This window comes from Canis lupus, chromosome 28 (genome assembly GCF_003254725.2).
Source record: "Canis lupus dingo isolate Sandy chromosome 28, ASM325472v2, whole genome shotgun sequence".
Classification (NCBI taxonomy): Eukaryota; Metazoa; Chordata; class Mammalia; order Carnivora; family Canidae; genus Canis; species Canis lupus.
Genome location: NC_064270.1, coordinates 40,545,876 through 40,560,707, shown reverse-complemented (window position 1 = coordinate 40,560,707; position 14,832 = coordinate 40,545,876).

Below are 14,832 nucleotides of genomic sequence, written 5' to 3'. Positions count from 1 at the left end.
GCCTCCAGGAGGCGGCTGCCGCTCAAGCCAGAGGGAGGGCAAGTTCCCGGGCAGCGCAGTCACGCCCGCGGCGTCGCTCCTGGGAGGCCCCAGCCCTGCGCCGGGACCCCCACCCGGGAGGCAGGACACAGGCCCCCTGAAACACAAGACGGCGATTCTGGGCTCTGTCCGACGAGGGGTCGCCGGCAGCCCCTCGCCCCAGGCGGGCCCTGCAGGGCGTCTCTGGGTCCCCAAGCCAGTGCACAGCGCCCGACACCACCCCGCGGCCGGACGTCCTAGCCAGGCGCGTGGAGCCCCTCCCGGCCTTCTTCCTCCCTCGCTGCCTGTCCCCCATCTAGTGTCCCGAAGCGCCCCCACGCGAGGAGCAAGGGTAGTGCCGGGGACACGAGCCGCGGGAGAGGCCGGCCTGGGAAGGAGAGGGAGAGGGAGGGGCGGGAGGGCTCCAGGGGGGAGGTGAGGCCGGGGGACAGAAGGGGCGGGATGGGGGGACGCCCGGGGCCTCAGAACAGGAGCCGGGCAGGTGAAGGCAGGGTCCCAGGGTCCCCACGGCCCCGTCCCGGGCGGGCCCCACCCAGAGTCGGAACTGCGCTCAGGCCCGGGCTGAGCAGGAAGGCAGGAGGGCCCTTCCCTGCCCCAGACAGCGTGACGGTCACCTGGTGGCCACCTGGTCTGCAGCTGCCCCCGGCTATGGGGGACAGGGGCCCTGGGGGCCGACGGCGCCTGCTCTGTCCTCTGCCCTCCTCAGCAAGGCGGGTGGGCACAGGACACACCCTCCCCACCTGGTCCCTCGTGGGCTGCTGTCGCCCGTGTCCGGCTTCCCCTGAGGCTGCCAGCAGACGGGGACGGTGTCGGGGACGACGTAGTCGGGTGGAGCTGGAGGGCGCTGGTCGTCCTGCCCCACGAAGCACACAGGCCGTTCCTCGCTGTCCCTCGTGGGGTGTCTACTGAAGCGTTCCGAGGGGTTCCCGACCTGCCCTGCGGCCAAAACCCCTGAGCCGGGCCTTGGCGACGGTGCCCTGTCCCTTGTCCTCCCTCCTGGGATGTCCCGCCCCGCCTGTCTGCGGGGAGAAGGACCTGCCGACGCCCCCCCTCCGCCGGGCCCGGGCAGGTGGCCGCCGCTCGCCACCGAGACCGCTATTCGCACCTGCGCCCCGGGCACCCGGCAGGGGCTCACCGCGTGGGGCGCCCACCTCAACTCCAGGCACGCGGCCTGGCTTCCCAGGAAGAGGCCCCACGTGGTGGGAAGATGAAGGCCCCCAAGATGTCCACATCCGGACCCCTAACCCCACGACCCGTGGGTCGTCCCTGTGCATGGCCGGGGGACTCTGGTGGCCAACGGGACGAAGGCTGACACACGGCCAGTGTTCGGGTGGGAGGCGCCGGGCTGATCCGGGCAGACCCGCGTCCTCTCGAGGCTCCTTGCCGGGGAGCAGGGGGCCGGAGAGCCTGTGGGTCAGAGAGGGGCACCCTTTGGCTCAAAGATGGGGGGGCCATGAGCACGGGGTGCAGGCGCCTCTGGAAGCTGGAAGAGGCAAGGAAACAGATTCCTTCCCCGACACCTTGTGGGACCCCCCCCCCCACCCCGTGCTTAGCCCACTTCAGACCTCTGACCTCCGGCTGCAAGATGGTAGATTTATATTTTCTAAGCCACGGAGCTGTGGTCATTGGTTACAGTGGCCATAAGAAATTCACTCACCCCCCTTCCGGGAGGCAAGAGTCCTGCCTGAGAGGAGCACGCACGCACGTGTGCACACACAAGACCACACACAAAGCCACCGTGTCACTGCGTGTCCACAGTCGGCCCAAGGCGGTCGGAGAGCCCGTAAGGACCACCGAGCGACATGCCCGGCCCGTGGGCGCCACGGTGCAGCCCCCACACCCCCACCCTGGAGCGCCGGCCCCTGTTCCTGGATGCTGGTCACGAATATGGGTGCTCAGCCCGGGAGACCATCAGGGGCCATATGGCCTTGTAGGAGGGGCCTGTCTGTGGTCAAGGTCATACGGGGAGCCTGGCCGGGGGCGGCTGCCTCGCATCCCTTCCTGTGCCGCCCACCCGGCACCCAAACCCTCCCGGGTTCAGAGCTAGGAGCCCAGTCGTTTCCACGTCACGGAGGAGAAGCCCCTCGTGCTGTCTGTAAAGGGCTGCTGCCTCCTGACCCGCAGCTTGGCTCCAGACTCCATGCAGAGGGGGCAACGGTGGTGAAGATGAAGATGGAGATGGTGGAGGGGATGGTGGAGAGGATGATGGTGGTGGAGAGGATGATGGTGATGACGGTGATGATGATGGAGATGATGGAGGTGGTGGTGGGGATGATGACAGCGGAGATGATGGAGATGAAGATGGAGATGAAGATGGTGGTGGGGATGATGAAGATGATAGAGATTGATGATGGAGATGATGGTGATGATGAAGGTGATGGAGATGCTGCTGCTGGTGACATGGCAACCCCCACACACGGCCACCAAGGTGTCGCCACAGCATCCTTGCAGAGAGCTTGGCGGTGGCTGTGGGCTCACAGAACCCTAGTGACACCAGGGCACAGGTAAGGAGGGTGAGAGATGCGGGCAAACAAGCAGCTGCCTTGGGGAAGACCACCTGGGGGGAGGCCCCGGAGGAGGGGGCCACCCTGGTGTCTCCCGCTGGAGGGTGGGGAGGGACACTTGTTCTTTATTTTTATTGTTTCATTTTGTTCTTTCTTTATTTTTTTCATTTTGTTCTTTAAACTTGCAAGTCCTGGGTGCCTGGCGGCTCAGTCAGCAGAGCATGCAACTCTTGATCTCAGGGGTTGTGAGTTCGAGCCCCACGTTGGGTGTAGAGATTTCTTAAATACATAAAAGTTCTTAAAAAATAATAAAATAGACTTTCAAGTCTTCTGTGGTGTCTCCGCAGGTTTGTAGTGAAGGGTCTTCGGTGCAACTTCGGTGCTGTGGGGTCGGGGGCAGCCTGTAGGCCACGTGAAGGTGAAGGTGGGGGTGCAGTGCAGCAGCCGGCGTGCAGCCCCCCCCTGCCCCCAGCATGTAGGCACCCTCTGCTGACGGAGGTGGGTGCAGCTGTGGGTACTGGGGGCCGGGGCGCCTGGGGGGGGCACACCTGCTCAGGCTTGCCTCCCCCTGCTCCTGGCCACCCCCCAACCATGGTTCCCGGGGACTTGTGTTAAGAAGGCAGGAGGACCTTCCCTGGAGGACGGACTCCTGGCAGCGATGGCCGATGGCGGGAGTGTCTCTCTCTCAGGGGTGTCTCGGGGGTGTCTGTGTCATTCCCTCTTCCCCCACCCCCGCCCCCCGCAGCAGCCCCTGCCAGCATCCCGGGAAAGGTGGGGTCGGAGCCCATTCCCATCCAGCCCCCCTCCCACTGCGGCCACTTGACGGCCCGTGTGGAGTTGGCGGGGGTGTGGGTCCCCCTGGGCTGAGTTTGGGCAGATGGAAGCCCCTCTGTGCTCCGTGGGGTTGGGTTCCTACTAACAGACGGCCACAGGGCGCTGGCCTGGGGCTGGCAGGGCCTCTCTGAGACCCCCTCAGTGCGCCCCACTTGGGGACCCCTGCCCCGGGGCTCACCTGCACGCAGCCACCTGGAGCCCGACTGCGTTTCTGTCAGCGGCACGGCCGCCCCCGCTCCAACAGGGCTGGGGAGCAGCGGAGAGGGAGAAGCTGACCCCCGCCCCGCTCTCAGCCGCATGCAGGCGGGCGGTGGCCCTCCGCGTGGGGGCTGCTCACGGGCTGTCAGCGGTCACCACCGCGGGGACCTGTGCACACAAAGGCACACCCATGAGGCCCACCGACATCCTCGCTTCCCTGGGCCCTGGCCGTGGCCCTGCTGGCACTTCAGGAGGTGGGGGGGGGCACCTCCCCCCCGTGGGCGGGACCCGAGAGTGAGGCCCAAGTGCTGCGTCTCGTGCCGACCCACTAGGGGACACTCGCAGAAGGCTCTGGGCTCAGGGAGCGGCCCCATGGCCCAGAGGCCCCAGGATGGAGGGTCCGGGGTCCCCGGGAGCCGCCCCGTCTGGTGAGCTGGCTGCAGCCCGCGGGCCACTTGTGTGGTGCGGACTCCCGAGTGCGCGGACGTGGGTCCGCGTGGGGTGTTGGCGCATGTCCTGGCTCCCACCGGCCATCACCCTGCAGGCCTCGCGGTTGCTATGGCCATGACCCACCCTGGGCCGCCCCCCCCCCCGCCCGGGCTCTCGGGCCATGCGGCCTGGGGGTCTGGGGGGACGCGCTCTCGCCCTGTCCGGTTCCGCTGTTTCACTGCCACAGTAGGACGGGGCCTCGCTGTCCGCGGCCCACGACAGTCTGCGTCCTGCGGGGGTTGCCTGTGCCGGTGTCACCCCCGCCCCGTCCTCCGGATGCCGGGACCCCGTCCTCGCAGGGAGGGAGGGGCTCGCGGGCCTGCTGTCCCGGCTCCGGCTCTGGCTCCGGCTCTGCATCCTGCGCCCCTGCCCGCGGCCCTCCCCGCCCCGCCCGCGGCTCAGCACACCGGCCCCGGCCCAGCAGCAGCCAGAGGCCCGCCTCCTGCGTCCTGCCCTCCGCCCTGGCCAGCGTCGGTGCAGGTGGATGAATTTTTAAAAAACTCTGCGTCTGGTCTCTGGGAACCTCTGTGGCCCGCTCCGTCCCTGCGCCCCGGCCTGCGTCTGCAGCCCCTCGGGCCCCACGCCCAGACCCGTCCGGACGGCACCACTTCCCCGTGGACACCCGGGGGGTCCCGGGGGAGCGAGGGTCGGCCACCCGCCCTGCCCTCCTCAGGCCCTGGGTGGGGCTCTAGGCCGGGTCTCGAGTGACCCCAAAGGGGCCCAGTGAAAGAGCAGGGGCTCACACGTCCCCGAGATGCATGCGAGCTCTGTTGCCGCAGGAACTTCATACATCTGGGTCCGGCTGCTTGGATGTGGCCGAGTGAAACCCAGCATGTCGCCTCCTCCTCAGGACCCCTCGGGCCCCGAGCCGTGGGAGGACAAACCACAGGCAGCTGTGCCCGGGGGAGGGGGGGTCCTGCAGGTGCTGTGGCTTTGGGAGGGCCGGGCCCCCAGGGCAGAGACCTCGACAGGACCTGAGCCAAGTCCCCATGGACGGAGGGGCTGGCCCTCTGTCCTGGACGCCAGGCTTGTCGGGGTGAAGGACTCGCACTCACAGGTGAACAGGAGGGGTGTGGCCGGGGTATAGCGCACTCCTGGGGGCACGAGGGCCCGGGGGGATGGGGTGTGGGGTGGGGTGGGGCAGGAAGGGCTCAGAGGACATGTGTGGCCCTGGGGCAGGGAAGAAAGGAGGGCAGCAAGGGCCTGGGGGCAGGGAGGCCCTGGAGGCAGGGAGGGCCCAGGGGACAGGGAGCGGCTGAGGGGGAAGGGCGGGGGGGGGGCACGGAGGGCCCAGGGGACAGCATGGCCCTGGGGGCAGGGAGAAAGGGGGGGCAGGGAGGGCCTGGGGACAGCGTGGGCAGTGAGCACAAGGGGCCACGTGCCTGCTGGTGGCTGTGTCTTCTGCAAAGTGACCAGGAGAGGGCCCCCGTGCCCTGCGTGGCTGCGTGGACCACCCGGAGGCCAGGTGGAGCCGCCCAGCAAGCCTTGGGGGCCCAGGGCCGTGCCCCCATGTGCCTCCCTCTGGGGCTGGGCCCCGACGGCAGCTCCCCCTGCTTCCAGGGACCCGGCGGCCCCGCGGAGGCAGCCCCCAGTACGCGCTGGGCTGTGCAGGGGCATCGCCCTCCCCACTGCTGCCCCCACTGGGCTCACCATCCCCCAGGGCCACGCGGGGACACCACAGGGGGCGAGGTTGGCGCCCTCCTCCACGGTCCCCTCTGGAGAATGTTCCCTTGGGAGGCGTGTGAGGTCCCCCTCCCGTCCAGGCTGGCGGCCAGTCACCCAAGTCTGAAGGTCGTGCCAGGGTCGGCGCTGGGCCGGGGTCCCCTGAAGGGAGGTCCGGGCTGTGTCGGGCTGTGTCGGAACGAGGACGTCTGCCCCCCTCCTTCCCCTCTGCTTCTCCCTCCAGGGCTGCGGCCTCCCTCGCCTCCCGCCCTCGGCCCTCGGAGGCCCGGGAGGCCCCTGCACGGTGTCGCTCTGCCCCCCTGGCAGCTTCGAGCAGCAGTGAAGAGGACCTTCTGGTCATTCGCACACACACACAGGCGTGCTGACCCTCCGGCGGGCCCAGACGCGCGTGCACACACCCTGCTCGCACCCCTGCATGTGTGTACACGCTCACGCGCAGTTGTCTGTGTGCGCCCCTGCTTCATGGACTGGGCTGGCGTGTGTTCTGGTGGCTTCCACGGCAGTGGCCTCTGAGAAATCCAGGTCACAGATCCGGAGGGCACTGCCTGCAAGGACGGCCCCTGCGTCCCAGGAAGGGCACACGCGCGTGGGAGGGCCCCGGGGTCCGGGGTGCCCGTGCATCTCTCTGGAGGAGGTCTGGCAGCCCCCGGGGACCGGAGACCCCCCTGCTGCAGGCGAGCCGGGATGGCCTGGGCCTCGGGCGGAGGGGTCCGCGCAGGAAAGGACAGAGCCCCACGGTCAGCGTCCTCCCGGCTGGCGAGGGTCCAAACGCGGGTCCAACCATGGGGGCCACCGGGGGCCCTAGGTCAGGGCTCCGCTGGACGCGCTCCTGCCGCCCCGGCTCCGCCGCCTGGGACGTGTGGCCCACGTCGCTTCTCAGCTGCTGCCTGGGCAGGGGGCTGTCGGGTGGGGAGGGGCGGTGGGGCCTCCAGGGCCAGCCTGGGAGGGGGCAGGGACCCTGTCGGGGTGACCTGCCCCCCCACCTGGAAATGCACAGGAATGGCCACGCCGTGTCTCTGCTGAGCCCCCTCCTGCCCACCACACGGCCCCGACTGTCAGAGGTCCCGCCCCGGGCCCTGGGGGACAAGCTGGACCGGCCCGGGAGCCCTGGAGGTGGGCTGGGGGTGCCTGGGGGTGCAGGGAGGGCGGGCCCTTCCCCCAGAGCCCAGCCGGGTCCACAGGGGGGGTCTCCTGCCCACGTCTCGCCTCCCAGGCACCGAAGGGGATGTGGGTGGGGATGGACGCACCTCCCTGGCCTGGAGCCCTTGTGGTCCAGGCCACACGCTCAGGCACCGGGAAGGCCCCACGCGGCCCCGGCACCCATCCTGCGTCCGGTGGGCCGCTCGGAGCTCCCCCGCGGACGGTGGGCGCCGGAGATAACTCGCGTTCTCTGTGAACGTGTCAGAGAACGAAGCCCGGCCACCTTGGGGGATCCACACGGTGAGAGACGCCCCCTCCGTCCACACGGCACCCTGAGCTTCCGGTGGGGGCACCCAGGGCGCAGGCCACGCCCTCCCGGCACCTCCACCCACCCGCTGCCCCTGTGCCCCGCGGACCCCACCTGTCCTCGCCGCGCGCCCACATGGCCTGTGGGGACGGGTCCTCGGGGCTGCAGCACCCCGGCCTATGCGGCACCCCTGCCCTTACCGCACCCCGGCCCGTAGCGCAGATTTGCGGGACCCACACCCCTGCTTTGCGGGAGCACATGTTAGCCGGGCTGCAGGCCAAACAGACGGCTCCCCGGCCCTTCACCCCCTTCGTCCCCCCCATGATCTCCTGTCCTTGTCTTCCCCGAAAGGAAACTTTGTATTTTCACCTTTTCTGTAATGAACAGCTTTTTAAAAACGTATTCTTTTTTTTTTTTGAAGATTTTATTTATTTATTCATGAGAGACAGAGAGAGGCAGAGACACAGGCAGAGGGAGAAGCAGGCTCCATGTGGGGAGCCCGACGCGGGACTCGATCCCGGACCCCGAGCCGAAGGTGCTGCTAAACCGCTGGGCCACCCGGGCTGCCCTAAAACCCTATTTCATCAAAATGTATAATTTATTTGAAAAATAGCGTAAGACAGAGCCGTGGGTTCCCAGGAGAGCTCGGGAGCCCGGGGTGCAGGGGCAGGGCTGGAAGGGCCGGGTGGGTGGGGGAGGGAGGGGGCCCAGTTCTGCCTGGGGGGCTGTGACCCCTCCCGCTGCTCCCCCACCTCCCACCTCTTGGGGAGCGCCCCGCCCTGCTTGCGGCTCTCCCTCCCCAGGGTCCCGGGCCCCCAGGCCTGCCCCCCCTTCCTCTAGGCCCCAGGAGGCCCTGGAAGCCAGGAGGGGCCCTGAGGGTCTGTGGGGAGGTGCAGGGTGGGGGCAGGCCTCCTCTCCCTCCCTGGGGTGAGCCCAGCCCCCAGCCTGCTCCCATCCCACCGGATGCCAGGATCCACCTGCCGGCAAAGGGCCCAGGCGGGGAGGGGGAGGGGCAGGCGGCCCCACCGAACAGGCTTTCCCAGGCGCCAGGGCCCTGGGGGTGCAGAGGCTCAGGCTGGGGGCGGGAAGGCGGGTCTCCTGCTTGTCTCGGCCTCATCTGAGGTCTGCTCAGGGTCCCCTGTGACCAATGGGGGGCGGGTGTGTGTGTGTGTGTGTGTGTGTGTGTGTGTAGGGTGATTGATTGGGGGGGCTAGAGAGGGAGGGGGTGGGGGGACGCTTCCCTGCACTCCCTACTTGTGAGCACTCGAGGCCTCCCGCCCCCTCCAGGCCGCCCCCAAGGCCCTGGGAGCCCAAGGCCAGACCAGTGTCCTCCCTGCAACCCCAGGGAGGGGGCCCACTAGGCTCCGTCACACCCCACACTGCGCCCTGGGCTGGACGTGGACCCCCATCTGGGTCCCCTGGCTGCCCTGTCCCCTCAGCCCCAGGCCATGCGCCCAGCTGGCAAACCGCAGGCCCCTCCCGAGCTGCTGATTCAAAGCCTGAGGCTGGAAGTTGTCTCAGGAAGTCCCAGTCTCAAGGGACCCCACAGCTGCCCTCAGGCTCCATGGGACCCTCCCCAGCAGCCCACCCCACCCCTGCGGCCCTCCCCGCCCCCCGGGCCTCCCTGCTCTAGAGCTGTGGCTGCAGCCCAGAGCCTGGGAGGGAGGAGGCAGCAGGCTCTGGAGGCCCTGTGGAGCCTTGTCTTCCCTCCCTCCCCTCCGCTCCCCTCCCCCTCCTCCCAGCTCCCCTGCACTTCCTTAGTGAGTCAGCGGGGAGCCTGGAGGCCATCTCTGAGGTCTGTCCACGGCCCTCCCCAGGCTTCCAGGCTTCCCTGCTTCGAGAATGCTCCACACCTGAGGCTCCCTCCGCACCCGGCCCCACCCCTCCCCACCCCTCCCCTGACTCAGCCGGGCTCCTGCACCTGGAGGAGGCAGGACCCGGAGGCAGAGTCTCTGGAGCCTGGGCCCCAGCTCGTCCCTCCGCCTGCCTAGCTCCTCTGGGGGAGCTCCCCGGGGCTGAGAGGCCTTGCCTTTCCCTGGCCCTGGGGCCCCACCTGCCCTGGGAGGGGGGAGGCGGGAGGGACTGGGCATCTCTGGGTGGAGCGGCTCTGGCTGGGGCCTCGTGCCTGCGGACACAGCCCTGGGGGGCCCTGCGCCCAGATCCTGTGGGCAGGGGAGGGCCGCGCGGACTCCAGGAGGCGGGCAGAGCTGGGGAGCATCTGTGTGAGGCTGGGGCACAGCCGCAGGTGGGCAGTGACAGGTGGCCTGTGACCCAGAGGGTGTCCGGGCTCTGCTGGCATCGCCCCCAGGCCCCCAGCCCTGTGTCCAGCCCCAGGACCTCAGGGAAGGAGGGGGTGAGCAGGGCTTCCAAGAGGCAAGGCCAAACATACTTGGCCTGGGATCCTCCAGTCTTGGGGGCACCTCCGCACTCCCAGCTTTGAGGGGGCAGAGTGGGCGCCATGCTCGTGTCCTCGGGGGGCTACAGGGGGGCGTCAGGGTGCGTTGGGTGCCTGGCGGGCAGCCTCCTCCCCGGGGCAGGGCTGGCTCCTCCTGCGGCCGAGGCCCCGGGGATCTGCGAGCCTGGGGCAGGACCCCAAGGTTGACCCCAGGACCCCTGGCACGGCGGGGGCCCACGACTTCCTGACCGGGCATGCCCACGAGGTCCTTGGGGCATCGGCAGCACGAATGTCTCACGGGGCTCGGCCGCCACCCTGCCACCAGGGCTCTCCCTCCTGCCGGCAGCTCACACTTCCAGCAGGCTCCCAGGGTGGGCAGCCGTGTGCCAGGCCCTCGGACACCTGCCCGGGCGCGCCATCCTCTCGTCAGCAGGCCGGATGCACACCGGGGCCCCCAGCAGGTGTCTGCACAGGGTGGTGGAGCGTGGACCTGGGCGTGTCCTTCCCTTCCGGGGACACGGGGGGCCCGGTCCTTCCCCGAACAGGCTGGAGGCCCAGGGCCGCCCACCGTGCCAGGACTCTGGGGCCCGAGGGCCCGGCCCCTTGCGAAGCGAGCCCGGGTCCCAGCCGCCGAGTCGCTGGGGGACGTCAGCCCGCAGGCTCACTCCCAGCGAGTCCCGGCTGGCAGGGGGGTCTGCGCCCGGGGGATGGAGGACCCTGTGCTGGGGGAGCCCAGGAGGGCACGGCTCGTCCTTCCAGGGCGTCAGGGGGAGCTGGTGCTGAGACCCCGGGCGGGTACCCAGCCCCTCACCCTCCAGCTCAGGAACTTCCAGGGTCTGCAGCACCCACGCTGGCACCCACGCTGGCTCGGCTACAGCTCATAAATATTCATTTAAAACCCAAAGCCTCGTTAATGAGCTCATGCGTTGCCCATCCTGGACTTATTTGCGCGCTACCAAGAGGTGGCTGTGACCGGACCGAGGTCCCGGATGCCAACCGGAGGCTGGGCCGGCGCCGTCCCCGGCCTGGGTCTCCGCTGGGGTCTGGGTCCCTCTCTCCTCCGCTGACCTTGGGCAGGTGGGCCGGGAGGACGTGGGGGGAACAGGAGCGCGGCCCGCCGCCGTCCAGACTCTCGGGAGGTTCCTGGCCCCTCCGCGTGGCCTGTCGCGCAGAGCTGACAGGCCCGTGGCGCCCGCGCCTTCCTCTGGAGCCAGGTCCCCTGGCCTGTGACACGTCCCGCTCCCCGCTTTTCCCTCCACGTTCCCACCTGGGTTTGGGGGATGTTGGCGAAGACCCTGGGGTCAGCCCTCGGCGCTGCTCACACCCCAGCTCACAGCACAGCTTTGCTAAGAACCCGCTTTGGTAAAAACTCCCGGCAGCCCACAGGCACGGCCCCGCCTGGCCCACCCGCAGCGCAGGGGTCCAGGGCAGCGGCGGCAGGGACCCCGGGGCACACGGGGTGGCCTGGATGCTTTCCGACTCTTGCTATTTTTGATTATTTTTGTAATAACGAAGAAAGAAAATAAGCTTTAAAAAATATGAGATCAGGGTCCTTGGGTGGCTCAGTGGTTGAGCATCTGCCTTTGGCTCAGGGGTGACCCCAGGGTCCTGGGATCGAGTCACACATGGGGGTCCCTGCATGGAGCCTGCTTCTCCTTCTGTCTGGTCTCTGCCTCTCTCTCTCTCTCTGTCTCTCATGAATAAATAAATACAAAGTTCTTTAAAAAAAAGATTGTATTTATTTATTTATTTATCTATTTATTTATTTATTTTTAAATTTTATTTATTCATGACAGATAGAGAGAGAGAGAGGCAGAGACACAGGCAGAGGGAGAAGCAGGCTCCACACAGGGAGCCTGACGTGGGCCTTGATCCTGGGACCCGGGGTCACGCCCTGAGCCGACGGCAGATGCTCAGCTGCTGAGCCCCCCAGGGGCCCCTAAAACCCTGTTTTTTAAAGGGTAGAGAACAGGGCACCCTCCACAATTCTGAGGAACGCGTGCGAGGTCATCCGCTGCCTCGGAGCGCCTGGCTGCGGGCGGGCCTCTGCCCCTGAGCAGGCGCCTGGGGGCTGCGGCCGTGGCCACAGTGGGCCGCATCCTGTGGGGGTGTGGGGTCCCCGTCCCGCCGGTCGCAGGCTGGGCACAGGGGCTCGCGCGGCACCGTGGAGGAGCGTGTGGAGCGTGGACATGTGCACCCGCAGAGCCGGCCCCCAAGTGCCCCCCGGCCCCAAATGGCCCTTGGCACCAACAGCCTCGGACACGTCCTCACGCTTGGGTCCTCCCCCAGGGAGCGCGACCGCTTCACACGAGGGCCGACGTGCTCACCAGGGCTCGTTGGCAAATATTTGTGGCAGCAGGGAGCACGGGCACCAGTCAGGGGAGCAGATTCCTGACGGGTCCTGCTCAGGGAACACCGGGCAGTCCTAGGGATTCTTTGGGTTTTGGGTGCCCGGGGGGCTCCGTCGGTGGAACGTCTGCCTTGGGTTCAGGTCATGATCTTGGGGTCCTGGGATCGAGCCCCGAGTCCTGCCCGCTGCTCTGTGGGGGCGTCTCCCTCTCCTTCCCCGCCCCTTGCTCATGCTCTCTGTCAAATAAATAAATTAATTAAATATCTTAAAAAAAAAAAAAGAATTGGGCAGCCTGGAGGGCTCAGCGGTTTAGCATCGCCTTCAGCCCAGGGCGTGATCCCCGGGTCCCGGAATCGAGTCCCACGTCGGGCTCCCTGCACGGAGCCTGCTTCTCCCTCTGCCTGTGTCTCTGCTTCTCTCTCTCTCTGTGTTTCTCATGAATAAATAAATAAAATCTTTTTAAAAAATGTGTAAGAAATGGTGATGTGTACGGAATGATTTCCATAGCTCCTTGCACACGTGCATCGCCCTCCCGGAGAAACACGCCAGACGTGACTATGATGATCTCTGCTGGGGGTGATTACAGGCAATTTTAATTTTCTTCTTTATATGTTTTTCTCAATTTTCTTAATAACATAGCATAAACTGCTACAATTTTTGTCATCAGAGCAGGACAGAACGAGGAAGGGCTGGCCGGCAGGTCCTCCCGAGGATGGCTCCGGCCTGTGTGAGCAGGAACTGAGGTTGATGTATTGGCCGCCTTTGTACACGGCCCTAAATCTCGGGGGGGGGGGGGCACAGGCCACCCACCCGGGGAAGAGCTGGAGCCTGGAGACGGACTTCCCTCCCCTAAGGAGACCTCAGTCTTTGCCCCTCGGTGCCTTCAACTGATTGGAGGAGGCCCACCACATGACGGAGAACAGATTCATCGGCCTCCATATCCTGACACGGGGCCTACGTCCCTTGGAATTTCCTCTGACAGGAGCGTCTTCCATCCTGATGAGGTGACCCGGGCTGGGCTCCCGGTGGGGGGCCGGTCACCAGAAAGCCCAAGCTGTGGTTAGAAGCTCGGACGTTCACCGTCCCGGCCGCCCCCGCAGCCCCCGCAGCCCCCGCAGCCCCGCCATCCTCTGGGCAGTGGAGAGGCCGGGACGCAGGTGATGCTCCATCGAGGCCACGCGGCGGAGCCTCGAGAAATCTCTAAGGGCCGCGGTCCCGAGAGCTCCAGGTGGGGAGCACATCCGCGTGCGCTGGGGGCACAGCCCCGCCCTGCCCGATGGAAGCTCCTTCATCCCCCCCTTTATGGTCAAATAAACAGGCCCCGTGCCCCCCGCACATGGGAGCCCCGATCCTGGGGGGTGCTCTAGCACGGGAGTGAACCCCAGCCGGGCCGCTCCGGAGGCCTTGGGGGTGCAGCCAGGTGGACGGAGGCCGTGTGGAGCCGGGCACCAGCCGCTGGCGCCTGAGGAGGGGGCGGTCCCCCGGGCCGGAGCCCCAACTCAGCTGAGCGTGAGGCACCAGGGGTGCCACAAGGACAAGCTCACGCGCCGGTGTCGGGGGTGTTAGGGGAGCTCGGGAAGGGGGGTCAGGGAAGCTCTTCCGGGCGGGTGCTGTGCTTCGCTCGGACCCTCGCCTCGAACACCCCGCGTGACAGCTGGCCTGCCGTCTGACCACGTGCTCAGGCACACAGCCCAGCCAGGCCGTGGCTGAACCCCGCCACCGCACAGCGGGGGCTCCAGGGCAGTGGGGTCACACCTGACGGGGCCCTGTGGGCCACCCGAGGAGGGCCTGGGCCCCCTGAAGCACGGGCCTAGCCGCAGGGAGAGCCCCCCAGCCCCCAGCCCCCAGCAGGCGCCCGGCCCAGCTCTCCTGGATCCTCCGGGCCCCCCTTCTTCCTGGGGGCCAGGCCATAGGGTGGTCGCCACACCTGCTGCTGAACCAAGGGCCCCTGGGACGCTCGTCGCTGCTGTCAGCCGGCGGACCCCTTGAGCACCGCGGCCCCGGCCCAGGAGGCCGCTCCCTCCCGGCGCCCAGCTGGGGCCAGCCCTTCGGGGGCTCTGCTGGCTGGGGTGTCCGCGTGCCCGGAGGACGGGGGGCTTGCGGGGATGCTCGCCCTGGTGCCGGCCAAGGGGGGGACCAGAGGTCCCAGGCAGAGTGGCCATGGAGGCCCAGACACGGATGCGCCCAGGAGCCCAGCCAGGGTCATCTCATTAGGGTAGAGCGGGGGATGGGCTGCAGACTGGGGTTCCTAGGCACCTCTGGCCACCCCTGCCCCCTGCACGTCCTGCCCGCGGCCTCCAAGCCGGTCCCCACGTTGCTGTTGCCGAGGAGCCTCCAGAGGGCCTGCCAGGGTCCACTCTGCAGGCCGGCCTGGGTCCGCCCCCCAGCCCCCAGGGCCCCAGGGGAGGGGCTGCCAAAGCTCCTGGGCCTCCCAGCCCAGCCACGCGCACCCACGGGCCACAGATCAGGCCCCAGCCCAGGGCACGGTCATCCCTCCTGCTCGGTCCTCCTGGGTTCAGGCAGGACAAGCGGCCTCATCATTTACATGCAGGTCTGGGGAGGCCGGGGAGGGCCTGAGGGTGGCACGAATGCACCCCCCTCTCCAGTGTGTCCTGAGGGGTGCCTGGGACCTGCACCCCTGCCCCGGTGACCCCCACAGTGCCCCAAAGCCCCTCCCCTGAGCCCGGGGCCTGGGCCAGCACCCACGGGGACCAGAATGGTGGCCTCTGTGCCTCCTCCCTGGGGAACGGGGGAGGGGGAGGGGCCCCTGGAAGCTGGGGGTGCGGGGCTCTGAGGACCACTCCAGGAACTGGAAGGACCCACGGCTTCCTGCGAGAGCTGGCCACTGGCCCTGCCCCTGCCCGGGCCTGCGCAGCCCCTTGGAGGCCCACAC